The sequence below is a fragment of the Macaca nemestrina genome, chromosome 11 (assembly GCF_043159975.1).
Source record: "Macaca nemestrina isolate mMacNem1 chromosome 11, mMacNem.hap1, whole genome shotgun sequence".
Classification (NCBI taxonomy): domain Eukaryota; kingdom Metazoa; phylum Chordata; class Mammalia; order Primates; family Cercopithecidae; genus Macaca; species Macaca nemestrina.
The window spans coordinates 50,877,450-50,893,910 of record NC_092135.1 but is presented as its reverse complement, the minus strand read 5'-3'; positions in this window follow the sequence as shown (position 1 = coordinate 50,893,910).

The window sequence follows — 16,461 nt, the reverse complement described above, 5'->3', positions numbered from 1 at the left end:
TTATGACTGCAATCAATCTGTTTATTTTGCTTCCTTATTCACCCTATAAACACTTGCCTCTGACACTTTGTTATCAGAGCACTAGACCTCTTTGAGTTTGTTGATTCCCAATTCATGAATTGCTACTTAGTCACATAAACTCCTTAAAATTTTATTGTGACTCAGATTTTTCTTTTACAGATATATAAATATAATACAATTCCAATAAAAATACAATTTTTTCCTGCAGCTAGATAGTTGTTTTTAAAAGGGCAATGGAGCCGGGCATGTTGGCTCACACCTGTAATCTCAGCAGTTTGAGAGGCTGAGGTAGGTGGATCACCAGAGGTCAGGAGTTAGAGACTAGCCTGGCCAACATGGAGAAACCCTTTCTCTACTAAAAATACAAAAATTCGCTGGGCATGTGGCACGCACCTGTAATACCAGCTACTCGGGAGACTGAGGCAGGAGAATCACTTGAACCCAGGAGGTAGAGGTTGCAATGAGCCGAGATCATACCACTGCAATCCAGCCTGGGCAACAGAATAAGACTCTGTCTAAAAATAAATAAGTAAATAAAAATTTAAAAAATAAATAAAATTAAAAGGCAATGGAAAAAAAACAAAAAAAAAGCAAGATTAGACAGAATAACCCTGAAAAAGAACTATGAAGGAGAGCTAGCACAATTAGATAATAAAACATATTAGAAAACTTCAATAGAAGTATGTTGATGTTTAAAAAGACATACAAGCCAGCAAAATAGAGCTGGAAATCTAGACATGGATTTAATAACTTACGGAAACTTAAGAGTATAATGAGAAGTAGCCCAAAAAAAAATCAATGAGGAAAATGATGAACATTTAAATACAGTCCATTGTGATCATTAGAGTTGTAAGACAAAGTACAAAATTTGATCAATTCCTCAACTACACAATAGCATAAATCCCAGAGATTTAAAATCCTAAAAATTATATCATAAAAGTACTCAAGGAAGCATGGGTAAATAATTTCTTAACTGAAGTGGGGAAAAATTCCCTATGACATAAATTAAGTAATGTAATTAAGAGATTGATAAATTCCACAGAAATATTCTCATGGCACAGAAACATTGAACAACCTAAGCCAGGTAAAAAGGTAAACAATATACTGGGAAAATACATTTAAAATTTTTATATAATGCAAGACCAATATCCTAAATGTAGAGAAAGCTTCTAGGTGTAGAAAGAAAGGAAAAAAAATGGAAAGACAGTTTACCCAAAAAGAAATTCGCATATATCATTGGCAAAGCTATGGGCAAGCAGACACTCTCACTTATTGCTGGGAGGAATGCAAAGTATATAAATCCCCCTAGGGAGGAATCTGACACTATTAATCAAAAATACAACTTCACTTAGCCTTTCACCCAGCACGTTATTTTCAGAAATCTACCCCAAAGATACCTCAGCAAAAACAAAAAGACTTCTTACATAGCTATCAATGGCAGTATCGTTAATAACAGCAAAAAAGTAGAAATGCCCATCAATGGCAGACTGATTGAATACACCATGGAATATTCATACAATGAAATACTATGCAGATATAAAAAGGAATAAGAAATGTATCTTTTTTATGTAGTGATTCCCAGTTTACATTTGATAGCAAAAAACAAAGCAAGGTAGAGAACATATGTAAATTATTCCATCATTTATCTAAGTAAAGGGCAATCCAAATGTACAATAAATATGCATATTTACTTAACAATGGAAGGATAGACTTTAAAATATTTTGGTTGTTACCCATAAAATAGGGAGGAAGTAAGCCGGAGGCCACAAGGATAGAAGCTTGATTTTTTTGGACATATCTTGTTTTTGTATAGTTGATTTTGGAAACATGTAAATAATAAAACTAAATGAACATTATAATAAAAAACCCAATTCCTTAAAAATTGAAATAAATCAATCTAACTCTTGAATTGATAGTGTAACTATATAAAAAGGAATTATTTAGTTGCTCAATCCTAGGGAGATTTACTTTCAGGACAGAAAAAGCCATTAAAAACAAATCTGCTTCCAGTAATCATATAATTGGTCACAGTGTTGATATTATTCTAAGACAGTTGTCTGAATTGTAAGAAAAATTAGTATGCAAGATACAAATGCAAATTAGATGAGGTAACAAATACTGTTTAGTCCTGCATTTGAATTGGAAGTTATTAATACACACACAAGATGGATTTTATCTTTTTAAAAAAACTTTTTAACTCAACAGTCTGAATAAGCCTACACACAGTGACCAACCTAGTTGTAATTAACAATCCTATTACTGAGATGATGGTATTCTATTTTCCACTTAAAGAAACCAGGGAACTTTAGAAAGATGGCTGATTTCAGGTTTTAGCAAGAAAATGTTCAATATTAGTCTGGAAAATGTTGTCATACTAGAAGGTAATAAAGTTATCAAAATTACTAAAAGGGTTCAGAAACCTACTTGACATTCTCTTTGCCCAAAATATTTGAGCATTAAAAATATTGTAGGCCAGTCACAGTGGCTCACGTCGGTAATCCCAGCACTTTGGGAGGCCAAGGTGGGAAGATCACTTGATGCCACGAGTTCCAGACCAGCCTGGGAAACATAATTAGACACTGTCTTTACAAAACTTTAAAAATTACCTGGCACAGTGGCATGTCTGTAATCTCAGCTACTCAGCCGGTTAAGGTGATGGGATCGCTTGAGCCCAGGAGTTTGGGGCTGCAATGAGTTATGATCGTGCCACTGCACTCTGGGTGACAGAGAAAGGCCATATCTCCAAAAATAATAATCAATAATCACTATTATAACAAATTGAAACACATCAAATATAGTCATATGTGATATAGTGACATTTATGCCAATGATGGACAGCATGCAAAATGATGGTCCCATAATAATATAACGAGGCTGAAAAATTCCTATCACCTAATGATGTTGTAGCCATGGTAACATCGTAGTGCAAATTGCATATCGTATTTAGCAAAGTACCATGCTGTACAGAGTTGTAGCCTAGAAGTATAGCAGGTTATACCTTCTAGGTTTGCATAAGTATACTCTGACGTTCACTCAATGAAATTGTACAAGAATTCATTTCTCAGGACATATTCCCACTGTTAAGTAACACTTTACTGTATATTTAGATTCAGGAGTTCATAATGATTCTTCAAAAAAAGAATCTTGTTAGTCACCTTTGAAAAATGTTGGAGAAGTAATTCATTATTTTTAAAAATAGTTAACTCAAATGGTCAAAAGAACTAATTAAGCATTTACCTCAGAGTAGATAAATGTATCTCAAAGTAGCCAAATAGCTAATGCAGCGCTATTTCTCTTGACAGAAGTATTCTAGCGAATAAAGGAATGATAAATTAGAATACCACCTTTTTGTAATTCTTAATAAGTTAATGGATTTAGCCAGTTATTGCCAATGGCAGCTAACATCACAAAAGAAACAAACAGAAATTCCTAATAGAAGCAACTAATACGGGCGGAGCAAGATGGCCGAATAGGAACAGCTCCAGTCTCCAACTCCCAGCACGAGCGACACAGAAGAACCATGATTTCTGCATTTTCAACTGAGGTACGGGGTTCATCTCACTAGGGAGTGCCTTACAATCGGTGCTGGTCAGCTGCTGCAGCCCGACCAGCGAGAGCTGAAGCAGGGCGAGGCATCGCCTCACCTGGGAAGCACAAGGGGGAAGGGAATCCCATTTCCTAGCCAGGGGAACTGAGACACACAAAACCTGGAAAATCGGGTAACTCCCACCCCAATACTGCGCTTTAAGGAAACGGGCACACCAGGAGATTATATCCCACACCTGGCCAGGAGGGTCCCACGCCCACAGAGCCTCCCTCATTGCTAGCGCAGCAGTCTGTGATCTACCGGCAAGGCAGCAGCGAGGCTGGGGGAGGGGCGCCCGCCATTGCTGAGGCTTAAGTAGGTAAACAAAGCCGCTGGGAAGCTCCAACTGGGTGGAGCTCACAGCAGCTCAAGGAAACCTGCCTGTCTCTGTAGACTCCACATCTGGGGACAGGGCACAGTAAACAATAACAAACGCAGCAGAAACCTCTGCAGACGCAAACGACTCTGACAGCTTTGAAGAGAGCAGTGGATCTCCCAACATGGAGGTTGAGATCTAAGAAGGGACAGAGTGCCTGCTCAAGTGGGTCCCTGACCCCTGAGTAGCCTAACTGGGAGACATCCCCCACTAGGGGCAGTCTGACACCCCACACCTCACAGGGTGGAGTAACCCCCTGAGAGGAAGCTTCCAAAGCAAGAATCAGAGAAGTACACTCGCTGTTCAGCAATATTCTATCTTCTGCAGCCTCTGCTGCTGACAACCAGGCAAACAGGGTCTGGAGTGGACCTCAAGCAATCTCCAACAGACCTACAGCTGAGGGTCCTGACTGTTAGAAGGAAAACTATCAAACAGGAAGGACACCTACACCAAAACCCCATTAGTACGTCACCATCATCAAAGACCAGAGGCAGATAAAACCACAAAGATGGGGAAAGAGCAGGGCAGAAAAGCTGGAAATTCAAAAAATAAGAGCGCATCTCCCCTGGCAAAGGAGCGCAGCTCATCGCCAGCAACGGATCAAAGCTGGACGGAGAATGACTTTGACGAGATGAGAGAAGAAGGCTTCAGTCCATCAAATTTCTCAGAGCTAAAGGAGGAATTACGTACCCAGCGCAAAGAAACTAAAAATCTTGAAAAAAAAGTGGAAGAATTGATGGCTAGAGTAATTAATGCAGAGAAGGTCATAAACGAAATGAAAGAGATGAAAACCATGACATGAGAAATATGTGACAAATGCACAAGCTTCAGTAACCGACTTGATCAACTGGAAAAAAGAGTATCAGCGATTGAGGATCAAATGAATGAAATGAAGCGAGAAGAGAAACCAAAAGAAAAAAGAAGAAAAAGAAATGAACAAAGCCTGCAAGAAGTATGGGATTATGTAAAAAGACCAAATCTATGTCTGATTGGGGTGCCTGAAAGTGAGGGGGAAAATGGAACCAAGTTGGAAAGCACTCTTCAGGATATCATCCAGGAGAACTTCCCCAACCTAGTAGGGCAGGCCAACATTCAAATCCAGGAAATACAGAGAATGCCACAAAGATACTCCTCGAGAAGAGCAACTCCAAGACACATAATTGCCAGATTCACCAAAGTTGAAATGAAGGAAAAAATCTTAAGGGCAGCCAGAGAGAAAGGTCGGGTTACCCACAAAGGGAAGCCCATCAGACTAACAGCAGATCTCTCGGCAGAAACTCTACAAGCCAGAAGAGAGTGGGGGCCAATATTCAACATTCTTAAAGAAAAGAATTTTAAACCCAGAATTTCATATCCAGCCAAACTAAGTTTCATAAGTGAAGGAGAAATAAAATCCTTTACAGATAAGCAAATGCTTAGAGATTTTGTCACCACTAGGCCTGCCTTACAAGAGACCCTGAAGGAAGCACTCAACATGGAAAGGAACAACCAGTACCAGCCATTGCAAAAACATGCCAAAATGTAAAGACCATCGAGGCTAGGAAGAAACTGCATCAACTAACGAGCAAAATAACCAGTTAATATCATAATGGCAGGATCAAGTTCACACATAACAATCTTAACCTTAAATGTAAATGGACTAAATGCTCCAATTAAAAGACACTGACTGGCAAACTGGATAAAGAGTCAAGACCCATCAGTCTGCTGTATTCAGGAGACCCATCTCACACGCAGAGACATACATAGGCTCAAAATAAAGGGATGGAGGAAGATTTACCAAGCAAATGGAGAACAAAAAAAAGCAGGGGTTGCAATACTAGTCTCTGATAAAACAGACTTTAAACCATCAAAGATCAAAAGAGACAAAGAAGGCCATTACATAATGGTAAAGGGATCAATTCAACAGGAAGAGCTAACTATCCTAAATATATATGCACCCAATACAGGAGCACCCAGATTCATCAAGCAAGTCCTTAGAGACTTACAAAGAGACTTAGACTCCCATACAATAATAATGGGAGACTTAGACACTCCACTGTTAACATGAGACAGAAAGTTAACAAGGATATCCAGGAATTGAACTCATCTCTGCAGCAAGCAGACCTAATAGACATCTATAGAACTCTCCACCCCAAATCAACAGAATATACATTCTTCTCAGCACCACATCGCACTTACTCAAAAATTGACCACATAATTGGAAGTAAAGCACTCCTCAGCAAATGTACAAGAACAGAAATTATAACAAACTGTCTCTCAGACCACAGTGCAATCAAACTAGAACTCAGGACTAAGAAACTCAATCAAAACCGCTCAACTACATGGAAACTGAACAACCTGCTCCTGAATGACTACTGGGTACATCACGAAATGAAGGCAGAAATAAAGATGTTCTTTGAAACCAATGAGAACAAAGATACAACATACCAGAATCTCTGGGACACATTTAAAGCAGTGTGTAGAGGGAAATTTATAGCACTAAATGCCCACAAGAGAAAGCAGGAAAGATCTAAAATTGACGCTCTAACATCGCAATTAAAAGAACTAGAGAAGCAAGAGCAAACACATTCGAAAGCTAGCAGAAGGCAAGAAATAACTAAGATCAGAGCAGAACTGAAGGAGATAGAGACACAAAAAACCCTCCAAAAAATCAATGAATCCAGGAGTTGGTTTTTTGAAAAGATCAACAAAATTGACAGACCACTAGCAAGACTAATAAAGAAGAAAAGAGAGAAGAATCAAATCGACGCAATTAAAAATGATAAAGGGGATATCACCACCGACCCCACAGAAATACAAACTACCATCAGAGAATACTATAAACACCTCTATGCAAATAAACTGGAAAATCTAGAAGAAATGGATAATTTCCTGGACACTTACACTCTTCCAAGACTAAACCAGGAAGAAGTTGAATCCCTGAATAGACCAATAGCAGGCTCTGAAATTGAGGCAATAATTAATAGCCTACCAACCAAAAAAAGTCCAGGACCAGATGGATTCACAGCTGAATTCTACCAGAGGTACAAGGAGGAGTTGGTACCATTCCTTCTGAAACTATTCCAATCAATAGAAAAAGAGGGAATCCTCCCTAACTCATTTTATGAGGCCAACATCATCCTGATACCAAAGCCTGGCAGAGACACAACAAAAAAAAAGAATTTTAGACCAATATCCCTGATGAACATCGATGCAAAAATCCTCAATAAAATACTGGCAAACCGGATTCAGCAACACATCAAAAAGCTTATCCACCATGATCAAGTGGGCTTCATCCCTGGGATGCAAGGCTGGTTCAACATTCACAAATCAATAAACATAATCCAGCATATAAACAGAACCAAAGACAAGAACCACATGATTATCTCAATAGATGCAGAAAAGGCTTTTGACAAAATTCAACAGGCCTTCATGCTAAAAACGCTCAATAAATTCGGTATTGATGGAACGTACCTCAAAATCATAAGAGCTATTTATGACAAACCCACAGCCAATATCATACTGAATGGGCAAAAACTGGAAACATTCCCTTTGAAAACTGGCACAAGACAGGGATGCCCTCTCTCACCACTCCTATTCAACATAGTGTTGGAAGTTCTGGCTAGGGCAATTAGGCAAGAGAAAGAAATCAAGGGTATTCAGTTAGGAAAAGAAGAAGTCAAATTGTCCCTGTTTGCAGATGACATGATTGTATATTTAGAAAATCCCATTGTCTCAGCCCAAAATCTCCTTAAGCTGATAAGCAACTTCAGCAAAGTCTCAGGATACAAAATTAATGTGCACAAATTACAAGCATTCTTATACACCAGTAACAGACAAACAGAGAGCCAAATCATGAATGAACTTCCATTCACAATTGCTTCAAAGAGAATAAAATACCTAGGAATCCAACTTACAAGGGATGTAAAGGACCTCTTCAAGGAAAACTACAAACCACTGCTCAGTGAAATAAAAGAGGACACAAACAAATGGAAGAACATACCATGCTCATGGATAGGAAGAATCAATATCGTGAAAATGGCCATACTGCCCAAGGTTATTTATAGATTCAATGCCATTCCCATCAAGCTACCAATGAGTTTCTTCACAGAATTGGAAAAAACTGCTTTAAAGTTCATATGGAACCAAAAAAGAGCCCACATCTCCAAGACAATCCTAAGTCAAAAGAACAAAGCTGGAGGCATCATGCTACCTGACTTCAAACTATACTACAAGGCTACAGTAACCAAAACAGCATGGTACTGGTACCAAAACAGAGATATAGACCAATGGAACAGAACAGAGACCTCAGAAATAATACCACACATCTACAGCCATCTGATCTTTGACAAACCTGAGAGAAACAAGAAATGGGGAAAGGATTCCCTATTTAATAAATGGTGCTGGGAAAATTGGCTAGCCATAAGTAGAAAGCTGAAACTGGATCCTTTCCTTACTCCTTATACGAAAATTAATTTATTCAAGATGGATTAGAGACTTAAATGATAGACCTAATACCATAAAAATCCTAGAGGAAAACCTAGGTAGTACCATTCAGGACATAGGCATGGGCAAAGACTTCATGTCTAAAACACCGAAAGCAACGGCAGCAAAAGCCAAAATTGACACATGGGATCTAATTCAACTAACGAGCTTCTGCACAGCAAAAGAAACTACCATCAGAGTGAACAGGCAACCTACAGAATGGGAGAAAATTTTTGCAATCTACTCATCTGACAAAGGGCTAATATCCAGAACCTACAAAGAACTCAAACAAATTTACAAGAAAAAAACAAACAGCCCCATCAAAAAGTGGGCAAAGGATATGAACAGACATTTCTCAAAAGAAGGCATTCATACAGCCAACAGACACATGAAAAAATGCTCATCATCACTGGCCATCAGAGAAATGCAAATCAAAAGCACAATGAGATACCATCTCACACCAGTTAGAATGGCGATCATTAAAAAGTCAGGAAATAACAGGTGCTGGAGAGGATGTGGAGAAATAGGAACACTTTTATACTGTTGGTGGGATTGTAAACTAGTTCAACCATTATGGAAAACAGTATGGCGATTCCTCAAGGATCTAGAACTAGATGTACCATATGACCCAGCCATCCCATTACTGGGTATATACCCAAAGGATTATAAATCATGCAGCTATAAAGACACACGCACACGTATGTTTATTGCGGCACTATTCACAATAGCAAAGACTTGGAATCAACCCAAATGTCCATCAGTGACAGATTGGATTAAGAAAATGTGGCACATATACACCATGGAATACTATGCAGCCATCAAAAAGGATGAGTTTGTGTCCTTTGTAGGGACGTGGATGCAGCTGGAAACCATCATTCTTAGCAAACTATCACAAGAACAGAAAACCAAACACTGCATGTTCTCACTCATAGGTGGGAACTGAACAATGAGATCACTTGGACTCGGGAAGGGGAACATCACACACTGGGGCCTATCATGGGGAGGGGGAGGGGGGAGGGGGGAGGGATTGCATTGGGAGTTATACCTGATGTAAATGACGAGTTGATGGGTGCTGACGAGTTGATGGGTGCAGCACACCAACATGGCACAAGTATACATATGTAACAAACCTGCACGTTATGCACATGTACCCTAGAACTTAAAGTATAATAATAATAATAATAATAATAATAATAATAATAATAAAGAAAAAAAAAAGAAGTAACTAATACCACAAACATTCCTGATAAAATATTTGAACTTCAATCTGATCAAGCTTCTACATATGACCATCTTTGCAAGAATACAGGGAGTAAGGAAACATGGTAAATGACACTATGGGATGAAATCAGTAAAGTCCACACTATGAGAATCTATCAAAGTAATACAACTCAGTTTCTCTTAAAAAACAAATTACAAAGGTGGGGGAAGATGGAGAAGCAACATGTAAAGATTTAAGCAGTATGTCAGCCAATTACACTGTGCAGATATTATTCAGGTCCTGATTCAAAATAACCTTAAAATAAATCATGCACAACTGGAAAAATTTAATCAATAACTGGATACTTGATGATATTCAGGAATTATTAACTTTTTAGACAACAAAATGGTCACATTGCTTTAAAAAGAAACCTTATCTTTTACAAATATATAGGGAAACATTCACAGATAAACTAATAGAATATCTGGAATTTTCTTCAAATTAAGCTGAGGTGGGTGGGATATAGATGAAACATGAGTTGAAATTATTGAATCTTGATGGGAGAGTATGAAAAATCATTTTATTATTCTTTCATTTTGCATTTTAACAAGTTAAAGAAGAAAAAATCTACAGTGTTCACTGATTTTTTATTTTCAAGTTTTTATTTCTTTCCTCTGTTACACCATTAACTTCTAGCTGGTTTGCATAACATGTTAGAATTAATTTTATTCCCTTTATTATTAATTTATAGTACTAGAAATAAAAATAAATCAATATTTATTTTTATTCAGAATAATCTGCTAGATGCAATGAAAACCACACAGGAGGAGCCACAACCCACTCCTTGGGAACCTTAAAATTTATTGACATAAATAAATATATGTAAACGTCTTAGGAAACTTATCCATGACCTTATTAAATAACAGCTCTCATTTTTTTTGAACAGCATATTGTATTTCAAAGTGTGTCACCTACTTATGATCTACTTCTTCAGGGCTGCTATGAAATTAAAAGAGAGCATGTGTGAAAAGCACTTAGCATCATGCCTTGAACATAAGTGCTAGACAAATGGTAGCTGTGAAACTGCTAATCCTTAATCCAGGAATCTTGTTCCTGAAACATGCTACCATATAAAAATAAAAATTCAGGAAATGGAATGATGCTCAATAGAAGATAGTACAAACCGTTGTGCAATTTAAACAACAAAGAATAAAAAAGGAAAACAGCAAAGAGTCCCTGGAAGAAGTAAATTTTGCAATGGAGTTTTATACAAAGGATGAATAGTTATTACAGAAGAAGGACATCACTAATTAGGAATATAACAAGAGTCAAAGTGCAGAGACCAGCCCTAGCAAAGAATATTTAATATCGTTTTATGCTGAAGCAAAGGAGAATAATGAGAGGTTAAATTGGAGAGGTACACTGGGGCAAAAAGGACCCTTCCCAACATCCCTTCCAGGCCAAGTTCAGGATTTATAGCTGAATATTTTAGGGAGAAGTACCGTTTCCCTATAACTCAGTTTTTCTCCAGAGAGAATCAAGCACTGAAAGCGTTTGATCCGTGGCTTCTGTTTACCCATTTACTTATTTCTTCCTTTTGGAGGAGGAATGATCTGTGTAGTTGGTAAATTTAGAAATTAACTGAGAATGGTCAGGTCTCTTAGGCCCTCCTTTTTCTTGGGAGAGGCTGTCTGCAGTGGCACACCATGCTGTGTTCCTCACATGGTGAATTCTGCTCCGGTCCCACACTGCTTAGCAGGAGGTAAGAGTTATTTTGGCCCTTACACAAAGCCATGCCCCTAAACAATCTTTAGCAGTGATAAAAGTGAGGTTTGGCCTTCATCAACCACCCCATTATCTTATTTATTATTTTGTTTAGGACTTGGACTGAGAAGCAGATGCTAGTTATTAGAACAACTGAAATATTTTATTAACAATATAAACAATAGGAACACAGTAAAAGTTCTTCAGTAAAGGAGGTAAAAATGCTTTAAATTATTCCAGCTGTTTTGTGTTGAAGGCAACAGAGACGAGCTAGTTACAGGAAACAAGGTGCAATGAATTGAACCTACTAGCTTCTGTCTTCTAAGGCAAGTGTTGGCAAACCTGTAGAGAACCAGATAGCACTATTATAGGCTTTCTGGGCCATATATGGTCTTTGTTACATTTTTTTTAAAGCCATAAAAAGATAAAAACCATTATTAGCTAGTAAGCTGTACAAAAGAAGGTGATGGGCTATAGAAAAACAAGCTGTAGGTTAGATTTGGCTCAAGAGCCACAGTTTGTCCAACCTCTGTCAAGAAATAATTTCTTCAGAAAAGGGATTATGTTCTTGCAAAAATTACAAAACAAATTCCAATAAACAAAGATTAGCCCATTTCTGTCAGTCAGTAAAACTTCTCAGTTAAAACCACTCTGGAGCTCTGGCCCCTGTTTAATAACAGAGTTAGTCTCTGAGATATTGCTTATAAAATCCCTGTACATAATGTCCATATATATAACTACATTGGTTATTGCTCAACATAACCAGTAATTTTGAAGGTTGGTGTGTGCGATGCTTGCCAGGAAATCTTCACTCTTTTCCTTGTTGGCTAATTATGCTATGTTCTGCTGCATGGCAGTTTTAGTGTACTTGCTGATTCAAATTAAAAGTGAAAAGGACTAAATATCATGTAAGAGATGAGAATGCAGAAAGGCATAACCTTTATATTATTATTTGCTTCTGCCAACAATGTCTTTAGTGCAGAGAAGGCTACCTGTTTTATATCCAGCTGGATATAAAACATTTAATTCCTTGTGTTTTTATTCACATAAATTTTAAAGTAGCCTCTTTTCTTGCACAACTGTAGTTACTGCATTTGTAATAAGTTTTGGATACCAGAAAATGAAATAAATACATCCCGGGGAAGAAATTGTTTTTTCTTCAACTGTAGTTTTTCTAAAGGACTTGAGCCCTGCAAAATTGGATGTTTAACTGCGGTTATTTATGATTTATGAATGTTAAAATGCCTATGGGCTAAATACAAAAAAATAATAATTTGAGTGTTTTTATTCTTGTGTCAGTCTCATAAGTCATATTTGAAGAAACTGAATTTCACGTTGCCTTTAAGATTCACCCTTGAGCTAAGATCAAGATTAGCGATATTTCAGATTAAAGAAAAGGAAATTGTTCAGAAGGTTGAGGGGAACTAACAGAGGTGATTCCAAACACGGAGTTTTTTTGTAAACGTAATAAATATATACAGAGTCATATGTGTGCAGTTTGTCTCTCCAAAGAATACAAAGCCTGTTGCAGAGAAGAGCTCCTTAGTACTTCTAGTGTCTCCAGACACACTGCAGGTCACAAGGAACACTAGCTTTGTTTGATATATAACTAATAGACTTTATTTTTTGGAGCAATATTGGACTTACAGAAAAATTGAGGAGAAAGTATACAGAATTCCTATATACCTTCTTTCCTCCTCCAAAAACAATTTCCCCTATTATTAGCGTCTTGCATTTGTGCGGCACATTTGCTACAACTGATGAACCAAAGTTGATTTATTATTGACCAAAATCCGTATTTTACATTAGGTTTCACCCTGTGTTGTAGAGTTCTACGGTTTTTGAAAAATGCATAATGTGTCCACCATCATAGTATCATACGGAATAGTTTCAGAGCCTTGAAAATGCCTGATGCTCCACTTAATTCATCCCACCCACTCTGCCCAGGAGCACCTGGCAACCACCAATCAATCATTTTCCTATCTCGATGCTTCGCCTTTTCCAAAATGCCATATGGCTGGAATCTTATAGTATGTAGCCTTTTCAGATTGGCATATTTTACTTAGCAATATTTCAGGTTTCTCCATGTCTTTTCATGGCTTGATATCTTATTTCTTCTTACCACCAGCTCTTTTGTAAGAGCAGAAAAACTCCCCAAACTCCTCAAGTAGTTAAAGCCTCACTAAAAGGCACTTATTGAGGGATATTTAAAAATTCTGAGTGAATGAGTGTATCAGTAAATACTTACCTGACAAAATGGTTCACAGGCTCTTGATGCAAGAAGTTACTCTACAGTTTCCCTAGATAGAATTTTCAAACATAAAAGCATTCACAAAATAATGAAAAATGGCAGAAACATGCACATCATCTCTCACTCCAGGTTATGATCAAGGGCCAAGCACCACCAGAACAGAGAGACGTAAAGGAGATAAATGTACCTGCCAGTTTCAAAGTTATGTCTATTTGCAAACAGGTGAAATTCATTCAGAAAATGAGAAAATGACCCATTTTCAATTATGTCTGTGCTATCTGTAGGACATCACCTTCGTATAAAGGAGCTCCACCTTGTGCAGCTTACATCTCAGCAAATATTGCTAGAACAAGTGTAGGACACTAGTCCCTGTTCAGTCATTTAACAGCTCTGTGATTCCACTGAGTCACTTTTTCTCTGCAGCATAGAGGAAATAACGCTGCTCTTCCTGATTCAAATAATTCTGAGGATCAAAGGAGATTGAGATGAATAGAGGAGATAAAGGTGATACATGGGGAAACACTTCCAAACTATTAAAAGGTTTGCTCTTATGTTGTAATACTGATGCTATTGGATGTACTCCAACCCTTTTACCATCCCTCTCCCGCTGCAACACTCTTCCCAGGTAAGACGGTGTGAGAGAGAACCTCACAAAAAAAGAATCTGCTTAAGTTGGGAAACAATAGGAGACCCTGTCAAGCAAAAAGTAAACAGGTATTATAGAAAGGACAACAGAAAAGTGTCAAAACCTTTCTAGAAGGAAAAACGCAGCAGTAGCAATGTGTAAACCAGGGGAGAAGCTCTAGGCTTCCAAGATAAGAATGAATCTGAAAGGCAGCACACATCTCCTGGAGGCTGAAGGTCAAAGAGGTAGCACCACCCAAATGTCTCCTACAGGGCATTCTTGCACAGCAATAACAAGAAAGAGGCTTCTGAGTATTCCCTGCTGAATGCTGAAATGTGGTTAAACCTGATTTCTTCCAAAGTGCACTGCTCTCACTGGCTGAAAAGAGAAAGTGTTGAAAGTACAACTATCCATAAGTGGCATTGACTCAGATATCCAAGCCAGCCACACTAACTAAACCAAATCAATTCCTTTCCAATAGCTTACTCAGTTGGGGAGGAGAAGATGGGACATTACTTACAAAACAAAGGGAGAAGAAACTGTTCAGGCTCCCCTAAAGCACCACTATTAGATCAGAAAGAAGCTTCATCTTTGGGGTCTATACCTATGCTACTTAAAAAGGCACAAGCAAATCAAGGCTTTAGCAAATCCAGTACAGCACTCAACAGGCACCAAGCTGACCAAGGTAAAGTAATATGTTAACTTTGTTACATATCTACCACAAAAAAATATATAATTTTACTCTCAAATTCATGTATAATCACACCAAATGCTGTAGGTAAATACTGACAGTCTAATAATGGTTTTTAAAGCAAAAGTAAGAGCTCTGGTCAAAATGGTATGAGTTCACACTTGGGTAAAACCATCTGTATTCCAAACACAGAAAAATGATGCATTATTAAAAATCCAAAAAGACATAGTCAGACACAAAACTTCAATAAACATCTCTTTAGTTAAAATAGAACAAAACTGCAAAGCAATAATAACTGAAGCCTTGGCCTTACCGAGCTCTGGATCTGAAAGCAGGCAGAAGTTCAGCCCTATCATTTAAGAGAGTGAAAAGTACTCCCTGTGAAAAGGGGAACTGTAGCCTGGCTCACTGTGTGAAGAAAGGCATTGGAGGTGCCACAGAAGCGGTCTTCAGAAAGGCAGCTAAATTAAAACTGCTACCAACTACCACCTGTGGCTCAAGTTTTCAGTAAGCTTTGAGACTAGAGAAGCAAGAGGTCACAGACAGAATCTAAAGAATAATAAAAGAATCAAGCTACCCATGGACTCTGTGACCCGTGGGCCACAGAGTCTCTGAAATATTCTATAGTCATTGGACAGAAGCCCTGAAATGATAATGAAAATCTCATTCTAGGCCAGGTACCCAGGGAATAAGAAAACATGAGAGAGAGTTGAACAAAACGTCTACACAAAATTAAAATCAGACACAACATTAAAACATAGGAGCAGGAAGTCACTATAAGATTAGTTTTATGAAATAGTCTGACAAAAGCTTTCAAATTAGTATAAAGACACTCGAAATATGATGAAATAACTTTCATTTAGAAAAGAGCAAGAGATTATATTATAATAGGGGAAAAATGTAAGTAGAGGATAAAATGAAAAAGAACACAAGGCCAGGTGTGGTGGCTCACGCCTGTAATCCCAGCACTTTGGGAGGCGAGGTGGGCAGATTACCTGAGGTCAGGAGCTTTAGATTAGCCTGGCCAACATGGCGAAACCCCATCTCTACTATAAATACAAAAATAAGCCAGGCATGGTGGTACATGTCTATAGTCTCAGCTACTTGGAAGGCTGAGGCAAGTGAATTGTTTAAACTTGGGAGGTGGAGGTTGCAGTGAGCCGAGATCACCCCACTGCACTCCAGCCTGGCAACAGAGTGAGACTATGTCTCAAAAAAAAAAAAAAGTGCATTTCAAGTACCTAGGAGAAAGAGAAAAGATACATAATGCAATAGCAGATTATCAAGGAAAAACAGAACTCCTCATACAATAGTAAACAACTTGAAACTTGTGAAACTACCCTCCAACTGTGAAGTCCTGCAGACCAGCATCCATGATGCTGATACACAACCCCGTGCACAGAAGAGCTCCTTAGTGCTTCTAATGTCTTCACATGTATTGTAGGGCACAGAAGCACCTGCCCAATATAGGGAGCTCGATCT